This window comes from Felis catus, chromosome B4 (assembly GCF_018350175.1).
Source record: "Felis catus isolate Fca126 chromosome B4, F.catus_Fca126_mat1.0, whole genome shotgun sequence".
In the NCBI taxonomy this organism is placed as follows: domain Eukaryota; kingdom Metazoa; phylum Chordata; class Mammalia; order Carnivora; family Felidae; genus Felis; species Felis catus.
In genome coordinates, this window is record NC_058374.1 from 9062419 (window position 1) to 9083718 (window position 21300).

General features: G+C 33.7%; 1 long non-coding RNA gene across 1 annotated transcript in view; it reads right to left on the bottom strand.

Moving 5' to 3' along the window:
• The window catches only part of LOC123386806, a 536021-nt gene that overhangs the window by 222520 nt on the left and 292201 nt on the right, over nucleotides 1–21300 (bottom strand). The gene's annotated exons all lie outside the window — the stretch shown is intronic.

Genomic DNA, 21300 nt, shown 5'->3' on the forward strand with positions numbered 1-21300 from the left:
GTTCAGGACCAGATGGTTTCATAGGTAAATTCTACCAAATATTTCTTTTTCTTTTTTTTAAAGTTTGTATATTTATTTTGAGAGAGAGAGAGAGAGAGAGAGAGAGAGAGAGAGAGCACAAACATAGGGGAAAGGCAGAGAGAGAGAGAGAGAGAGAGAGAGAGAGAGAGAGAATGCCAAGCAGGCTCCACACTGTCAGCACAGAGCCCTATGTGGAGCTCAATCTCATGAACCATGAGATCACGGCCTAAGCTGAAATCAAGAGTCAGACAATAAACCAGCTGAGCCACCCAGATGCCCCTCTGCCAAATATTTAAAGAAAAGTTAATACCAATTCTTCTCAAACTACTAAAAAAAATAAAAAGTTTTCAGATTCATTTTATGAGGCCAGCATTACCTTGATACCCAAACCAGATAAAGATAAAACGAAAAAGAGAACTATAAGCCAATATCTTTGAACTACAAGAGGACATAGATATAAAAATTGTCAACAAAATACTAGCAAGCCCAAACCAAAAATACAGTAAAAAAAAATCATTCATCATGATCAAGTAGGATTTACTCCTGGAATGCAAGTGTGGTTCAATATTTGCAAATCAATCAATGTGATACATCATATCAACAGGAGAAAGGATACAAATCATATGATCATTTCCACAGACGAACAAGCAGCATTTGGTAAAGTACAACATCCATTCATACTAAAAATCCTCAACAAAGCAGGCTTAGAAGGAACATACTTCAACATAATAAAGACTATCTATGAAAAACCCATAGCCAACATCATATCCAATGAGGAAATCTGAAGGCTTTGCTCCTAAGGTCAAGAATAAGACAAGGATATCCACTCTCACCACTTTTACTCAACATAGTACTGGAAGCCCTAGCCACAGCAATCAAACTATAACAAGAAATAAAAGACATCCAAATTGGTAAGAAAAAACTAAAATATTCACTATTTGCAAATATGATACTATGTATGGAAAACCCTAAATATTCTACCAGAAACACTACTAGAACTGATAAAGGAATTCAGTAAGGTTGCAGGATACAAAATCAATATACAGAAATTCATTGCATTTCTATACACTAATAAAGAAGCATTAGAAAGAGAAAATAAGAAACAATACCATTTACAATAGCACCAAAAATAATAAAACACCTAGGATAAACCTAACCAAAGAGGTGAAAGACCTGACTCTGAGAATTATAAAACACTGATGAAGGAAACTGAAGATGACATACAAAAAAATGTAAAGAGATTCCATGTTCGTGCATTGGGAGAACAAATGTTGTTAAAATATTCAAATTACCCAAGGAAGTTTATAGATTTGATGTAATCCCTGTCAAAATACCATCAGTATTTTTCACAGAAGTAGAAAATTTATCCTAAAATTTGTATGAAACTACAAAAGACCACAAAAAGCCATAGCAATCTTGAAAAAGAACAAAGCTATAAGTATTACAGTCCCAAATTTCAAGATACATTACAAAGCCATAGTAGTCAAAACAGTATCATATTGGCACAAAAATAGACACATGGATCAATAGAACAGAATAGAGAGCCTAGAAATAAACTGACAATTATATGGTCAATTAATCTTCAACAAAGAAGGCAAGGATATGCAATGGGAAAAAAAGATAATTCTTCAACAAATGGCGCTAAGAAAAGTGGAGAGCTACATGCAAAAGAATGAAACTGGACCACTTTCTTACACCATACACAAAAGTAAACTCAATGCATCAAAGACCTAAAATGTGAGACCTGAAACCATAAAAATCCTAAAAGAGAGCACAGGTAGTAATTTCTCTGACATCAGCCACAGCAAAATTTTTCTAGATATGTCTCCTGGGACAAGGAAGACATAAGCAAAAATAAACTATTGGTACTACCTCAAAAAAAAAAATCCTCTACAGAGCAAAGGAAACTATCAGCAGCACTACAAGACAACCTACTGACTGGGAGAAGATATCTATAAATGATATATCTGATATGGCGTTAGTATCCAAAATACACAAAGAACACATACAACTCAACCCACCCACCCACACACACACAAATAAATTTTAAAAAGTGGGCAGAAGACATGAACAGACAATTCTCCAAAGGCATCCAGATGGCCAACAGACACATGAAAAGATGCTCAACATCATTCATCATCAGGTAAATACAAATCAAAAACATAAGAAACAACAAGCGTTGGTTTTCAACACTTTCTTTGGAGAAAAAACGGAATCCTTGTGCACTGTTGGTGGGACATATACGTATATATGTACATATATATACACACAATGGAATATTAGCCATAAAAAATGAAATCTTGCCATCTGCAAGGATGTGGATGGATTTAGAGAAAATCATGCTAAGTGAAATAAGTCAGTTACAGAAACACAAATACCATGTGATACTCATATGTGGAATCGAAGAAGAAGAAGAAGAAGAAGAAGAAGAAGAAGAAGAAGAAGAAGAAGAAGAAGAAGAAACAAAAAAAGAGACAAACAACAACATGAATGACTCTTAAATACAGAAAACAAATAGTGGTTATCAGAGGGGACTTGAGGGATATGGGTGAAAAAGGTGAAGGGGATTAAAAGTACACTTGTGATGATGAGTACTTAGTAATGTATAGAATTGTTGAATCACTATGTTGTACACCCAAAACTAATATAATGCTCTATGTTAATTATACTGGAATAAAAATTAAAAAAAAATAATTGTACAAAGAGGTGGGTGTTACTGTAACTTACACCTCCATGTACCTGATTTTTACAAGGGATGTTCAGGGGGGAAAAAAAAGAAAACAAAAAGAAAATTAGTAGAACTATGTATGTTATATTAACTGACAAACAGAATATAATTAAGCATAGTATTTATGATTTCTCAGAAGTAGAGTAAAATATGTCATTTTAACACAATTACTAAAACAAAACAACTATACTTGTTTAAATGAACCTTAATATAGAAGGGATCGAGGATAATCAATACAATTATCTTTTATGTAGATCAACTAGATAAATGAAATGTAATCTCCATTTAATACTAAAAAATTACACCAAAATTTTATTTTCTGTTTTGAAAACAGTGAAAAAAATTAATCTCTTTGAGGGTGTTGGGGTGATGTGTTCTATCTATATTAGTATTGTTTTGCAAAGACTCTTTTGTTAGATCAAAAATTAGACTGCTCAGACTCAGATCACACATTGTATTTCCTTGTATTGCCTGGAAGACTTACATAAAAATAGTTTCTCCAAACCTTGTAAAGTCTGTGTAGTTAGATATTTAAGCACATTAAGAAGTATAGAGTACTAAAATAAAAAAAAAAATGGGAGAATACAGATCACTTGCTAAAAGTCTTGATGTTAATTCTATCACCTGTAGGTCATACTTAGTATTTATGAAATACATTTTCAGACACCAAAGATCAAAAGAAAATCCAGATTTGAATATACAGTGTCAGAATGAGGATATAAATTCTAACTGGGGATAAATAGATAGATTATGGATAGAATCCTCTGCCTATGCTGAAAAACAACCTCTTGGCAGAAAACTGAAGAAATCTGATTTGTTGATAATTAATCAATTAAATGGTAACCCCAGTTCTCAGTGGGGAAAGACTGATTTACTTAAAAATATTGCTTTGCCTTTTTGTTGTAAGAAGTTTATGCATTCTCCACTGAAAGTAATACCAAAAACATTTGTTAATAATACAAATGGTAATACCAATAATAAGAAAAAAGTTACAGTTAATATGTACATAGTACTTTGCAATATAAGCATTTTTCACATTATATCAGGTGAAATTATCAAATAAGGAGTCATGTTTTTTAAGAAGATAACCTTGAAAGAAAAATAATCATGATATGACATGGGAATATTAAATGTCCAACAGATACAGTTTGAGGATGGTGGAGGGGATGATTTGGACCAAAGGATTGCTATTATCAACTGTTCAAAAGAATACACAAATTTTAATTTAAATGCCAAGGCATTCCAATTTAATTTTTAAAATATAACAAAACTAAACTTAAAAAGAAGGTATGAAAATGATTCCATATGCTTCAGGAATATTCTATAATAACAGGAAACTCTGCAGGAAAAAAATACATATTCCATAGCAGTTATTAAAACTAATTTAATACCCATGCTAATATTTATACTAATATTAATAGCAGTTATTAAAACTAGTCTAAAACTCCATGATTTAGGGCCAATCTAGTTGGATACATAAATCAATAGAAAGGATTAGAAAGCTCAGAAGTAGAAACAAGTATGTATAAATGGGAAAGTAAACTTATTTAGTAACTAGTATTATCCGACTAGTTATTCATTTGGGAAAACAAAAATGAAATTAAGTTTAAAAAATCCCTTCCTCTTTAAATTTTACATCAAAATTAATTCTAGAAAAAAACTATAAAAGGAATTTTAAGTCTCATGTCTGCTGGTATGCATTTGTGAGGCCAACAGAGACTATTCGTGCTCACAATACATATGTGCTGCTCTCTTGTATTCCCTAGACAGTCTTGCAGTTCTGTAGTCCATGTGAATGTACATTCTTGCCCCAAAAAAGTGAATGGAAAAGACCCATACAACTTCCAGGTCAAATTGGTTAAGGGTATTATACATGGTCCTCAAGGATCATCCTTCCTTCTTTCTGTTGGTCTAATGACTCTAGGTGAGCTCAAGCCCACAAGATGGTGGGACGACAAATGATAAAGCAGCCTACTCTGGGTCACCATTCAAAGATGAACTGTCTAACCCAAATCGATCATAAAATGAGTCTTAAATCAATCCTCATTACAGTAATCCTTGAAATTTCAATCTTGTTTTTTAACAGCAGCCTGACCTAACAAGAAATCAGTACAAATACTAAGTTCTGGGTCATAATATGTGCCTCCTGAGATAGCAGTTCTAGGGGAAGGGGGTGGAAATGAAAACATTTTTATGTGGTGGTCTCTGAATTTAATGAGGTATTAATAAAGAAATGTGAGTCCTAGAAAGAACTGGCCTGCATGTCAGTAGAAACACAAAGAAATAAAGAGAGTTCCAGAATTTAGGCCTTAGGGAACTGAAAATTTCTAAGTGACTGGATTTTAAAATCATTTGAATAACAGAGGCTGAGAAAGCTTCTTAGTTTAATCATGTGACTGAAGTCAAAGCCAGATTAAAAGGGAGGCTTTCCCATTCAGAGTTTTAGTCTCAAAGTAGCTATCTTTTATTTGAAACAGATGAAGAAGTGGTTAACAGAAATATAAAGTAACATAGAAGTTAATCAGATCTCTGATTGTGACTCTGGAACATGAAACCAATTTAAAGCAAACAGAATAGAAACTATCCATATTTTTAAGGGAATTTTTTGCTAATGAACTCAAAGGCCCAGATTAAAAATTGCTTTGACTTTTTAACACTTCAACATACATTTATGGCACTACCTCACACCAGACACAAAAAGTAACTAAAAACTGACCAAGTCCTAAACAAGTTAAAACAATAAAACTCTTATTAAAAAAAACAAAAAAAAACAAAAAACTTAAGTGTAAATCTTCATGACCTTGAACTAGGCAATGATTTCTTAGAAATAACACCAGGGGTGCCTGGGTGGCTCAGTCGGTTAAGTGCCCACCTCTTGGGATTTTCTCTCTCCCTCTCTCTTTCTCTCTGCCCCTCCCCCACTTGTTCTTTCTCTCAACATAAACAAACATTAAAAAAAAAACATGAAAAGCACAAGAAACAAACATCAAATAATTTAGATTTAATCAACATTTGAAACTTCTGTGCTTCAAAAGATACAATCAATAAAATGAAAATACCAGACAAGGAATGAGGTAAATTATTTGCAAATCATCTATCTAATAAGGGACTAGTATCCAGAATATATAAAGAACACTTAGAACTCAACTAATAAAATGAAAAATGGCCCAAGTGAACAACAGCCAGATGATGTTAATAGACATTTCTCCAAAGAAAATATACAAGTAGCCAATAAGCATATGAAAAGATGCTTGATATCATTAGTTATTAGGGTAATATAAATTAAAACCACAGTGATATACCATTTACACACACTAGGATGGTTAGAATTTTAAAACATGGATAATAATAAACACTTGAAACCCTCATACATTGCTAATGGGAATTTAAAATTATGCAGTTGCTGAAAAAAGAAGTTTCTGCCCATTCCTCAAGATAAAATTACCATATGGATCCATCAATTCCACTCCTATGTATATGCCCAAGATACTTTTAAAATACATATTAATACAAAAATTATACATGAATTTTCATGGCAGATTAATAGAAACAATGGAAATAATCCAAATACCCAATAGTTTATGTATGGATAAAGAAAAGGTAGTTTATTCATGCAATGGATCTTAATTTAGTCATAAAAACTAATGAAGTACTGATATAGCCTACAATACGGATGGACATTAAAAAGATTAAATGAGATGAAAGAAGACAAACACAAAAAGAACACATATTATATAATTGCATTAACGTAAAATATTATAATATGCAAGTCTAAAGACAGCAGAAGTAGATGAGTGGTTTTCAGGGAGCAGAGGAGGGGAGAATAGGAAGGAGCTCATAATGACTATGGGGTTTTAACTTGGGGTAATGCAATATTCTGAAATGAGACAGTGCAGATGACTGCACAACTCTGTGAATAGAATCCACTGAATTATACCCTATGAAATAGATTTTATATGTATCATATGACGTCATGGTATTTTTCAAGAATAGGAGGTAGCTAGTGGGATTTTAAAAGCTGTTTCATCCTGAGAAGAATAAACAAGGCTGAAATTTACTAATCATGCTCTACAATTTCTCTTCTACTTTCATCTGAGCCTTCTTCAAAAGTGAGTATTCAAAGTGAGTAGGGCCATAAGAGAAAGGTGTGAAAGTACTGCCCCAATAAAGGCATGCAGCTAAAGAGGCAAGAGGGAGCTCAAATGCAAACCACTGCCCACTCACCAACTGTAGACCCTGGCACACAGTTTCAACTGCCTAGAGTAAGGGGTGGGTTTTCTAATATGCACAAAGGTGTTATATGGCTGAGCTTTAACTAACAAGAACAGTGGAGAAAAAGGAGATATCTACTATTTCAATATCATGCTTATTTATATTTCAAGGTAAAGACAACCCTATAATTATGAAAATTGAATGATAGCAATTCCAGGCAAGTCCTCATGAAAATATTTGATACAGATATGTGCATATCTTCCTAAAATGACTTATTTAACCCTAATTCAGATTACCTAAATGAAATAGGTCAGCAAAGATGGCAAAGGGAGGGGTGCCTGGGATGGCTCAGTCGGTTAAGCATCCAACTCTTGGTTTCGGCTCAGGTTACGATCTCACTGTTTGGGAGTTTGAGCCCTGTATTAGACTCTGTGTTGACAGTGTAGAGCCTGCCTGGGATTCTCTCTCTCTCTCCCTCTCTCTCTGCCTCTGCTGTTGCTCACGCTCTTTCTCTCCAAATAATAAACTTAAAAAAAAAAAAAGATGGCAAAGGGAACTAAATGGATATATTAATAAGTATTAGAAACAGTCTGCTTTCAGTTTTCTTCAGGTATTTGCTACAAGTAACATCCATTTCTGTATAAAGCTTTTCCACAAATATCTATACATATATCTATCTATCTATCTATCTATATATAAACATTAAATATGTAATAATTTATAAACTGTGAGTTGGGCATATGCACAAAAGTAATAGGACATCCCAAGAGACAAAATATATTATAAAATATAAGATTATTAAGTATATTTTGGTACAATTGTTGTTGATGAAATAGGTCTGGCATTTCTTATACAAGCTTCAGATTAAGACTAAAATTTACCATTTTCACCACACATAATGAATTTCATCTTTACACAAAATGCATATAGTTAATAAACACCAATATTAGTGTTCTCATTTTTAAAATTTTCTACACTTTATTTTTTAAATGAAATCAGGGGTGAAATGTGAAAACAAATTATTCAACAAATTTACTAGCATGTCAACAATTTACTTAAAAAGATGTCAACTTAAAACTAACCTACCAGCTATCTGTCCTTGAGATTGGCAAAAACTCTCATGTATCTTCCACTGACGTCAGCTTGGGTTATAAGACAATATTTTGGGTGTCAGTCTACAATGTATGAAAGTGAATTCTCCAACTATCAAAGCATATAGTACCTCTAATTATTTTCCGATTGATGTAGAATGAAAAAAAAAACAAAACACAACATACATACCTCTGGGTGACACTGTGTTAGGTACATAATTTGCCTGATTGTTACATACTGATGAGCCTTTGAGAGACGTATAGTGACCTTCAAAAAAGTTGATTCAATATTAAAATTATAATGATTGATTCAGGGTAGTAGAGAAAAATAAGTTTCATATTAGTTAAAAACAGGTTTATATTAGTTAATTGAAAATGCCCCCACAAAACCATTATGAAGGTAATTGCCATATATAGCTAGTGAAATCATTGCTACATAATGGTGTTCTGACTTATTTGCTGTAGCATATTTGTATAGCAGACATTGTTTTAAAAAAATAGGGATAATTAATAGGAAAATTATTTTCTGAAAACATAATTTTAATCATTCTATGTGCAAATTAAAAATCCAGTACAGTGCCATCTCCTCTATTTGATTTTGCACCAAGATATAACTGGTAATAACCAAAGGAGAAAGTTACCATGGTGTCCTCACACAACTCTAACAGAAGAGCTATCAGTGTTAAAAGGGAGAAGATTCGCAACTTTGAGCTGGGTGTTCTGATAGTAATGTATGCCAAATAAATTATCTTGGCATGGATGCTTTGGTTTCCATAGAGAATAAAAATGTACTCATCCGGGACAATATTTTTCCTACTTTCCCTCAATTTCTATTGCCAAGGAAAGAATGTCACCAATCACCATTTTTTTGGCATTTAATAACAGTGACTAACTAATACAATGAGTGCTTTCTGAAACTAAGATGTTATTTGAAAAGAAATATTTTTAGTATAGCAATATTAATAGCCTGTGAATTCTTTTTCATCCTGTTTTCAGCATGTGAACAAATTATATTATCAACAATGAGGACAAAAAATAGAGTGTCTAGTGAGACAGTGTGGTAACTAATGGAACAATCTAGAAATATGAATGCAGTTTTAGCACACTTTTGGTCAAATGCGAGACGAAATTTCAATATCAATTTATAAAAAGCAGCTTATAAATTTCTAAACGACTTGCATAAGAGTCAACTTAGAAGTATTATTCAAAGAAAGCACCATAAGGAAATAATTTCAAGAGAGGAATAAGCTGGAATACAAAAGGAGTGATGTCCTGATATATGTTATATACAATTACAGAACCTTAATGACAGTGGATCCACAATGCCTATGAACAATAGTTTCAAAATTTTGTCCTATGTCAACAGAACATGATCATAAAAATGCTTTTAGAAAGTACCTGAAAAAATTATTTTCATAGTCAAATAAGATAGGCAAGGATTACATTTAAAAAATTAAACACATTTCAGTTACCTATAGTAATTCACAATTACTATAATGTGCTTTTAATGTGTCAATATGCACTGCAAATCTTCTAGAAGGAGATAGAGTAAGTAGCATTTCCCAACTACATTATACATCAATTTAGGAGACTAGTGTTATACTTTTTAATTTTTTTAAGTCAGTTCTCCTTAAAAATGTCTGTTTCTGAAAATGATGGCTCACTTTACAGAAGTGTAAGATGTTCTCACTTTACAGAAGAAAAACTAACTTACAAAGGGATATTATTCTATACATGAATATGCAAGTGAAAACAAATCAGAACCCTGAAATGTAGAGTTTTATCATCTTCTTCTAAGATATGTGAAACACTTATCCATATTGAGCAATACGCATTTCTTGAATATTGTGGAATTTTTATTCCAATTTCTACAGTCAAAATAAGAAACAACTCCATATGGTGTGTCCACAGGGATTTGAACCCTCAGAATTTAGACTAAAGTCACAAAAGTTACAAATGGAAATTAACAACAATCAACATAAAATAGAAGCTTTATATTAGCCATCAAAAAATAAATATTATTTTTTATTAAGTTTATTTATTTGAGAAAGAGAGAGAGAGCATGAATAGTGAAGGGGCAGAGACACAGGGAGAGAGAGAGAGATCCCAAGCAGGCTCAGGCCTGTCAGTGCAGAACCCCAATGGGGGGGCTCAAACTCATGAACTGTGAGATCATGACCTGAGCCAAAAACCAAGATTCGACTGAGCCACCCAGGTGCCCCTAAAAAATAAATATTATTAAGCAAAGTTTAACCACTTCAGATATCTTCTGAGGTTCTTTAGGATGTAAAATGTGTTAGTTAACTTCAACACCTTACCTAAGAGTTCTGCTAATTCTCAAGAACTTTAACTCTTCTGGTCATTTCTTATTATAATGCTTTGATAATAAATTGCATGATCTCCTGCCTTGAGGCTATTCTTTTTTTGTCATCTGTTACCACTGGTAAGAAGCATAAAGCCCAGTGAAGAATTTGCTGCTCCAGAAGGCAATCCTCTGCCTGTAGACTTGAAGATACAAAAGAGAGCTGAATTCCGGTGTCACCCTTAAAACGGGTTATGGGACATACCTATTTTTAAAGGATCTTGGGCCACACCCACCACTACAGATGCCTCATTGCCTTATCTCTGTGGGAAAATAGTCCAACTCTTTCTTCCTATGACTCCCTTCTATTTTTCCCCTCAACTCCTGCTAATTTCCAAGGCAGAGTTGGTCCTTGAAAGCTAACGGCACAGAGTCTCACTTTTAAAGGCTTCATTTTTGTAATAGTAACTTTAGGTTTGCAGAAAAGTTAAGACGAAAATATAAAGATTGCCATATACTTCCTGCCTCCACTCATGCAGAGCCTCCCCAGGTAGCATCCCCCGTTAGAGAGGTACATTTGGTACAGCCGATGAAGCTACACTGAAACATCATTATCACTCAAATTCATAGTTTGTGAGGGTTCACTCTTGGTGCTGTCCATTGTAGATTTTGACAAATATAAAATGATACACATCGCCATTATAGTATCACACAGAGTAACTGCACTGCCTTAAAAATCTTCTGTGCTCTGCCTGTTCATCCCTCCATCCCTAATCCCAAGGCCTCCACTTTTATGATCAAATATATCTATGATATATATTCCTAAATGAAGACAGCCTCATATAAATGCACTGCTAATCCTACTAGAGTAAATCCTAAAGTAGGTAACACATTACATATACCATTAGATAAAACCTAAGATAGAAAACATGAGATACTGTTTAAAAAAAAAACCAGGGATAATTAATAGGGGAATTATTTTCCTAAAGCTTAATTCTAATTATTCTATCTGCAAATTAAAAAAAAAATCTAATACACTGCCATCTTCTGCAGCCCAAATATATAATAATTATAGATAGAGTATAACTTGAAGGATTTAAGAGATTTCTACTTTCAGGTAAGATGGAAAACAAGTAACAAATACAATCCCTCCACAAAACATGAGTAGAAAACAAGGAAAAAGGTACATCAGCTGCTTTTAGATATTTGATAATAGGCAGAGCAGGACTCCAATTTCTGAGAAAACAATAGCAACAACAACAAAAACAAATGAGGTGAGCCTTGTGATCCTAATGGCCTTTTCACTGAGACGTTTTTGGGCTGCAGGGGCAAGGGTGGAAAACCCTACGGAACGCAGCAGACGATTCTGAGAAGGAAGAAATTGGAATTCTCGGAAGCTGGGGAAGCTAGAATTTGCAGGTTGAAGTACCAGAGAGGAGGGAACTATAGAGAGAGAGCTCCAGACATCTGCTAGATGTCCTCTTGAGTCTTTCATGAGCACTAGACCATGGAAATTAAATAGAACAAGACAGAAACCAAACACAGAATTACAAGATAAAAATTCTCAGAACTCAAACAAGTTCAAGAGAGACATTCAAGTTCTGGAGAGTAGTTAATGGTCCCCTGACACAGTACAGATCCCAGAGAGTCAAGTTGTATTAATTAGCTGATACAGAGGGAAGATTACCCTACACACACCCTAGCAAATATTAACATAGGTATCAAATTAATCTGGAAGTCAATTAACTGCCTGTAAATTAGCAAACCCCAACACTTTTTAGGGAAGTCAGCAAAATTCACACACTGCACAATGTAATATAACTGTCCAGCATCCAAAAATAGTTACTAGAAATGCCAAATGTACAAAAACGTGACTCATCACAAATAAAAAACATGAACTAATATAACCAGACATAGAAATAGCCATAATGTAAAGAGAATTTGCAAAACCAGGATAACACATCAATTAAACACAAACATTTAAAGGAAAACATGGACCTAATGAGGAAGGAAATGACAGAAACAAAGTTAAGACAAACTTGGAGTTGAAAAAGTAGTTTAAATGAACAATTCTCTAAATGAGATAAACACCTGATTAGTCACAGAAGGAAAAAAAAATCAGTGAACTTGAGTTAGAGATAGACTTAACATTTTAGTAAACAGACAAAAACACAAAGGACAAACCCCAGTGTAATCTTAAGCAATCTAATGCACTAGGAAATGGAGTTCTAGTAACAAACAAGGGGAGGGTACACAAAATATTTCAAATGAAAATGTCCAAAAATCATCCAATTTTGGGGCTGTGAGCCCATAAAAATGATGGGCTCACAGATTCAAACGCAAAATATATTAACATGTTATATGCAACACACGCAGGTACACATACAAAGCACACACCGAAGCTCTTCATGATTAAACTGCCTAAGCTAACTGAAAATCTTAAAATTAGTGACAGCAAAATGATTTACATTCTTATGAGTAGATTGGCCAACTGTCCCATCTCAGTAAAGGGGTCTCATTCCCGTGCAGAGTTACCTGGAAACAACTTCAAATTAGGGAGAATTCTTCAACGAACAATATCAACGTCCTATTTCTTAACAAGGGGCTATTCAGAAAGAGAAAACAAACAAACACAAACAAAAAACAAAACAACAACAAAAAACCCAAAAACAGTGAAAGGAAAAACAATAGTTTTGCACTGTCTGTAAGACTTAATACATTTTATCATTTCATCATGTCTCTCTCCAATAATAGTATTCTTAATGAATCAAACTAAAGAAATGGTCTGTAATATAAACACCAGGTTCAGCAGGCACATTTAATTGCCATTCATCCTCACAAATGTATTTGCAAGAGTCTTGTGATTCAAAGATACAATTAGACAGCTTATCTTTCATTCTTTCAAAGAGAAGGTCATATTTCTGGCAGAGAAGAACGGTAATGATTTTGCTTTTCTTTTTTGTTTTTTGTTTTTTTGTATCTATAGTATGTTTCACCTCCTACTGGCATCTAATTGCAGATAAAATCTCTGCAATGCATTATGGGCCAGAAAATTAGATGGAATATGGATCCTCATTGGTAATTGCTACATTCAAGAATGGCCCAAACTTTGTATCTACATAAAAACACCTTCGATATGAAAACATTTGCTGCAGAATGCCACTTAGAAAAATACTACATGTTGTAGAAGGAATTTATACAAGATGGTTAAGATTCTAATCTTGAAGCATCTCATTCTGTTAATTTGGTATCTATGGTTCCTTGTATAAGATTTTTTTTAAGTTGAAAACACAACACAAAAAATGAGCTCCTTTTGCAAAATTTAAAAGCTTTAAAAACTTCAGAAAATGTGTAACCTTCATGTCACACAAAATAAATTTCTACACATTGCATATAAATTGAAGAGAGTTGAAGGTAATTTGTTTTTTTGTTTGTTTGTTTTGTTTTGTTTTCTCTTTTGGTAATTTCTAAATCTTTTTTTTAACGTTTATTTAATTATGAGAGGGAGACAGAGTGCGAGCAGGGGAGGGGTAGAGAGAGAGGGAGACACAATATCCAGCAGGCTCCAGGCTCTGAGCTGTCAGCACAGAGCCCCAAAGCAGGGCTCGAACTCACAAACCATGAGATCATGACCTGAGCTGAAGTTAGACACTTAACCGACTGAGCCACCCAGACACCCGGTCTCTTTTGGTAATTTCTAAACTGCATTTTAGATCTGCATATGATTAAAAATTCCTAATTGATTCTGAAGAGAACTGTAATGTTTTTATAAAGACAAAGGATTATAATAACATCAGAGTTTTGCAAAAATATCAAATCCAGAGAGAATATAAACTTATTTCAAATTAAATAATCAAATAATTATGTGAGATTATAAACTTTTTTTAGAGAGGCAAGGGAAATATTTACCTTTTACACAATCTTTTAGTGAAATAAAGTAATTCAAGAACTGGCCATGGTATATCTTAATGAGGAGCGGAGTAAAGTACCAGAATACTGAACAAATTCAGTTGAGAACAGAAGTCTAAAAAAAAAAAAAAAAAAAAAAAAGGTGGAGGGGGGATTCAATTGACTCTGTCATATAGGGTAGAGCATTTGTGGTAAAACCAACCTTATGTCTAGGTGGTAGATTGTCCCATTTGAAAAGAGGGGTCTCAAGACTCTAGAGGACATTTGATTACACTGGAAATAAGGAGAAAGACTAATGCCACGACTTCTATTGGATTATGCAATAAATCTGAGAGAAGTAAACACAATGTAAAGATTCTGAAGAAGAAATCAATTTTCAATCATGTATATGATCACCTATGTGAAAATACAAAATAACCATTTGGTAAACTTTTAGAATAAAAGATTTTAACAAGGTTGCTAAATGTGTGAGTAATATAAATGTTAATTACATTTCCACATATTGCAACAAAATATTATAAAATGATACTTTGTATTTTTTAATTTCCTAGAGCTAAGTGTGTTTGCATGTAATTTATAGCCGCACATACATGTTTCTTAAAATATATATTTTCTCAAAATAAACATCTACTTTTATGGTTACAAGTATACTATACAATGTATTACATATGTATACATCATATGTAACATACAAGTGTCATAAATATATTTAACGAATTATGTACCATAGTTGTTTTAATATTTTATTAAAATTTATTATGTTAACCTAAAAAGTAAAGAAATATACCATGGTCATAGGTATATTTTAAATATATCAACTCTCTCCAAAGTGACTAATAGAGTTCATACAATGCTCTTTTGTCTCCCAAATTTGAGCGAAGCCAATGTTGAACTTGAGAAACTGACTATAGAATTTATATGAAAGAACAACCATGAAGAAGCAAGACACTTAGAAAGGGAAGGTGACATCAGTAAATATTTTAGCACAAGAACAGAAAACAAAATCACTCCTACAACAGGAGAGAGAGCTAAAAAATAGAACTATAAACATATGAAAGTGTAAAAACTAATGGACAACTTCATAAATGGGATTTCAGCAATCAATTTCCATTAAGGGAGAAAATGGAATTGGAATTTTATGTATTACGATTCTTTCAATTTTTCCAAATGCATAAAATTTGAAATATTGGAAGCAAAACTCTAAAACATTTGGAAAAAAAACATATGTACATTTATTTATCATGTCTGTGTAGGAAAGAATGTTTCAACAGGACCAAAAGAGCCCCCATTTTAAAACAAGTGATTGATAAATTTGACATTAAAACAGAAAATATCTGGGAAGCGCATAGATTATAACGAACTTTCTGAAATATGTACATCAAAATTATTTGCTTAATGTGTAAGTGATAAATGATATCTATCTGTAATTTAATCCATAATATGCAAATGTATATAAATGACATAACATATATTTATATTGCTAGCACAATATAATCTACCATAAGATATATGTCCTGGGGCACCTGGGTGGCAGAGTTGGTTAAGGGTTTTGATTTGATCCTGGCTCAGATTATGATCCCAAGCCCCGCATTGGACTGCGCGCTGAATGGTGCAGAGCCTGCTTGGGATTCTGTCTCTGCTTCTCTCTGCCCCTCCCCCATTTGTTTCCTCTCTCTCTCTCTCTCTCTCTCTCTCTCTCTCTCTCTCTCTCTCCGATTTAGAAAAAAAAAAAAAAAGTTAGGGGCACCCGGGTCGCTAGTCAACCGGTTAAGCATCCGATTTTGGCTCAAGTCATGATCTCGCAGTTTGTGATTTCGAGTCCTGCATCAGGCTCTGTGCTGACAGTTCAGAGCCTGGAGCCTAGTTCAGATTCTGTGTTCCCTACTCTCTGCCCCTCCCCAACCCATGCTCTGTCTCTATCTCAAAAATAAGTAAACATAAAAAAAATGAAGATATATGTCTCCTTATCTCTAAATAATTTTTGTTTACAAAATTTTTGACCATTGTTTATTTTAAGAAGCTATTATAAATATACTGAAATTTAAAATTCATTTGTAGGTATTTTGGAAATTTGCAGCATGCTAGTGCTATTTAACACAAAGCTTGCTCTTCTACCAAAGGTCTAAGTAATTTGGCTTACAGTCTGTTATCACGAACATCATAATATCAGGATAAACTGATGATCTTCTGTGTATGACTCTTCATGAGGTAAAAATTCTGAGGACCCAAGCAGATGACTGTGGTCTGGGGTGGGGTAGGGACAGGGAGAACAGATCACCTAATGGATTCAGACTTTCAAAAGCAGACGGTGGAGGCCTGATATGATTTCAGTTGGTGGGAAATGATTTCCTAAATAAAAGGTTAGTCTCAATGTAGTTTTTAAGACAAGAAAAACTATATGTAATTGTATAAACTACAGAGATATATCTTCGGATCATTATGACTGTTTTTTTTTTCTCGATTTTCTTTTTTATCAGTTTAGTTTTTGTCAAGGATTTACTTTAACAGAAAACTAAGAGAATAATCAACATACTAGCCACTCCATAAAGATCCTGAATGGGAAATAGGGCTGGCCAGTGGAATCAGTAACAAGAGACTTACATTCGTAATGAGGCCATCTGGATTCTAATCTCTTATGTTTGCAAACAAAATAGGTTAGAATGTGGCATGTTGGTGGACTCTAGTCAGACAAACTTGGTTCCTATTTATACGTCTCCACTTACTTCCTGACCTTCACTTCCCTCATATATAAATGGGGATAACAGGATGGAGACCATGGATTTTGTTGGAATGAATGCGGATGTGAAAGAGAAAGAAAAGTTAAAGATGGCTAATGATAATCTCGTGAGGTTATTCAGTGGATTAAATGCAAGAAGAGTGTAAATCACAGGATAGTTCTTTTTTTTTTTTAAGAGAATTTAAAAAAAATTAACGTTTATTCATTTTTGAGAGACAGAGAGAGACAGAGCATGACCAGGAAGGGGCAGAGAGAGAGGGAGACTCAGAATCCGAAGCAGACTCCAGGCTCTGGCTGTCAGCACAGAGCCCGACGCGGGGCTCAAACTCACAAACTGCGAGATCATGACCTGAGCAGAAGTCGGATGCTCAGCCGACTGAGCCACCCAGGTGCCCCACTCACAGGATAGTTCTAAGGGTATAGCATAACAGTAAATGTTAACTATTATGGTAATGATGATGATAACAATTCTAATGATGATAAAGGAAATCATAGTGCATAGCCATTCATGAATTGGTAGTCAAAAATTACAAAAAGTATTTTTATAACATTCAGTATTTATGTTCTAGTAGCTTATAAAAGTCCAGTAAATAAAGAACATTATTCATGAGTGTTTAATAATGGAATTAGGTGCCATAACCCTCACATAGATAAAATATTTTGGGTTTTTCTAAGGCCCCCAAACAACATACCTCTAGTTACTTTCCCCTTTCTCTTTCTAAGAAGAATAACATATTCAGTTTTATGTATTTGTTAGCATCCTTTAGGACTCTTTAATCTCTTTTCGAAGCACTGTAGAAAGTAATGAGATCCCCAAAGAAAGCCTGAAGGGCCTCTAAATAACCAGAAAGAAACAGCTAATCTCTTACAAGCAAACCTTGTAAAATAGCAATTTGTTCATTAGTGATAGAAAAAAAATTATCTTCATTTGAGCATTAATCCTCATCTTCCATAAAAAAAAAAAATCACCTTCTAGATACATGCGAAAAGAAACACAGACTGGGCTATAGTTAGTGGAATAAATCTTTCATAATACACCAGCATTAACAGTGCTCTTTAAAGAAAAAAAGAAAGAAGAAAGAAATATAGGAAAGAAAGAAAGAAAGAAAGAAAGAAAGAAAGAAAGAAAGAAAGAAAGAAAGAAAGAAAGAAAGAAAGAGAAAAAGAAAGGAAAGGAAAGGAAAGGAAAGGAAAGGAAAGGAAAGAAAAGAAAAGAAAAGAGAAGAGAAGAAAAGAAAAAAATCTCATTAGCACCTTATCTCTTGGAGTACTTTAAGGTAATCAGCAAAAGAAGGAAGTCTTTCAATGCAATTAGTGGCTGTTAAATTTAGAGAAAATTAGAGGGGCTATTCTCTATCTAGCTCCTACTCAACTTTGAGTCACTGGGCTGAATTTTTAAGGGCTGGTTCATTAAAGGAACAATCACAGCAGGTGCAGTTTTCCATGTTAAGAGAAGAACCAGCAAATTTTATACCTCTAGACAACCTAGTGGAACACTTAGGGGATATTTCCCAACACAGCCTATTTATTTGAATTTTTTATTTACCTCTGCACATCTGCAGGACTAGGTTAGTGACATATTAAATATATGTATCACATTTGTGCTTGAATTATGGTTTACATTTGTGCCATGTTATACACTTCATATCTGCACCACACTTTTATAAAGTGTCCTAAAATTATTTCCTTGGATTATTACTTACAGTCCTCTAATGGGGGTATGTAGTTGTAGCATTACTTATTGTAAAGACGGAAACACCTCGGTCTCTGTCTCTCCCCATCCATCCATCCACCATGCATCTACTGTCTATCCATTATTTTTCATCCATCTATCTTCTATCTATCTAGCAAGCTAGCTATTCTCTACCTAGCAATGAACTCTAAGTGACTTTCTGAAATTATGTAGAAGAGGAATTTGATTTTCAAGACTTGTATGTTAAACCTACTACCCTCTCTGAAGCTTCCAAAGGCAAATGTATGAAATAAAGAAGATAATGCATTCAGTTTCACTTTTTAAAAGTTTTTAAATTTTTTTCATGATTTTCCAGCCTCTTTATTTTTAAATACTAAATTTAAATGCATTACATGCTGAGTTTCAGTCCAACATGGTGACACAGGAGGCTCTGAAACTCACCACCTCCCATGTATCCACTAAATATACAGCTACACATGGAGCGATTCCCTCTGAAATAAACCCAGGAACTAGCTGAGCAACTCCTACACACAGGATGAATGAGAAAATACCCATGTCAAACAAGTCCTTGCACAACTTCAACTACTAGGAGTGACTAAGAAAGAACAAAGAAGGTGGCTTGGACAATCACAAAGGTTTGAGAGACAGTCAAGAGTTCAGACTGGATTGGGCAATCAGCTGCAACTCCCACAGAAGAGCCCTCCATCAAAACAAAGAGAGAAGGAGGCTTTATCTATTGTGCAGAAGCCAACACAGAAACATAGACTAAATAAAGGAACACAGGAAAAAGTTGCAGACAAAAGAACAGCAACAACAACAAAAACCTCCACAAACAGCACTTAATGAAACAGAAATAAGTAATTTACCGAAGAGTCAAATAATGATCATAAACATACTGAAATCAGGAGAATAATGCATGAACAAAGTGAGAATTTCAATAGAGAGATTGAAAAAAAAATAAGTACCAAACAGAAATTGAAGATGTGAAGAATAAGATTACTGAATTGAAAAAAAAAATCAATAGAAGAGTACAACAGCATATTCAACTAGGTGGGAGAAAGGAGCAGTGAAATTAAAGACAGGTAGTGGAATTAATCCAAGCAGAAGTGCAAAAAAGGAAGGAAAAAAATAAAGAAATAGAGTGAACATAGCTTAATGGAACTATGGGACACCATCAAATGGATGAACATTTGCAATATAGGGGTCTAGAATGAAAGCACAGACAGAAAGGAGCAGAAAGCTTATTCAGAAAAGAACAGCTAAAAACTTCCCTAACCTCAGGGGGGCTAGGGGGAAGGGGGGGGGCACAGACATTCTGATCCAGGAAGCTCAGAGAGTTCCAAAAAAAGATGAATCCAAATAGAACCACACTGAGAAATGTTATAATAAAAATGCCAAAAGTTAAAGACAAGGAGAGAATCTTAAATGCAGCAAGAGAAAAATACTTTGTTACATACAAGGAAACCCCCATAAGACTATAAGCAGATATTTTCTACAGAAATTTTGTAGGTTACAAGAGAGTGCCTCAATACATCCAAAGTGCTGAAAGAACAAACTTGCAACCAAGAATACTCTACTCAGAAGAAACTTCAGAATTGAGGGAGTTTTCTAGATAAGCAAAAGATGAAGGAGTTTATTACCACTAAAAATGTGTTACAAGAAATGCTAATGGGAAGTCTTCAAACTAGAACAAAGGAGTGATATTTGACAATAGAAAAATGTATGAAATAACAAATTTCACAAATAGAAGCAAATGAAAGGTTAAATTCAGAATAATGCAATGGTAGTAGGTAATCACTTATTAACATAGTATAAAATTAAAAGACAAAAGTTGTAAAGATAACTATTACTGCAATAATTTGTTAATAGATACACAAAGTAAAAAGATGCAAATTGTGACATCAATAACATAAAATATGTGTGTGTTGGGGGCATCATTTAAAGTTTTAGTTTCTATTTGTATTCAGAGGTAAGTTGTTAGCTTAAAATAGATTATATATCTCTCTATCTCTACACACAGTATGTTTTATGAAAGTCTTATGGCCACCACAAAGCAAAAACGTATAGTAGATACACAAAAGAAAGATAGAAAAGTATCTAAGAATACTGCCACAGCCAAACCATCAAACCACAAAGGAAAAGAGCAAGAAAAGAAGGAAGGAACAAAGGATTTATAAAATAGCCAGAAAGCAGTGAACAAGATGGCAGTAGTAAGTTCATAATCCTTTCAATACTTAATTCTAATGTAAATGGATTAAATTTTTCATTCAAGAGACACAGAGGAGGTGAACAGATAAAAATACAAGACCCAACCATATCCTGCCTATAAGAGATCCACTTCAGCTTTAAGGACACATACAGACTGAAAGTGAAAGTATAGAAAATAATATTCCATGAAAATGGAAACCAAAAGTAATCAGAAGAAACTATGCAGCAGACAAAATAAATTTTAAGTCTAAACCCTAAACAAGAGACAGCCGGGTGATTATAAAGGAGTCAATTAATACAATGATATAACACTTATAAATATTTGTACACTTAAGTTAGGAGTGCCTGAATATATAAAACAAATAAACATTAGAGGATATAAAGGAAGAAATAGACAGT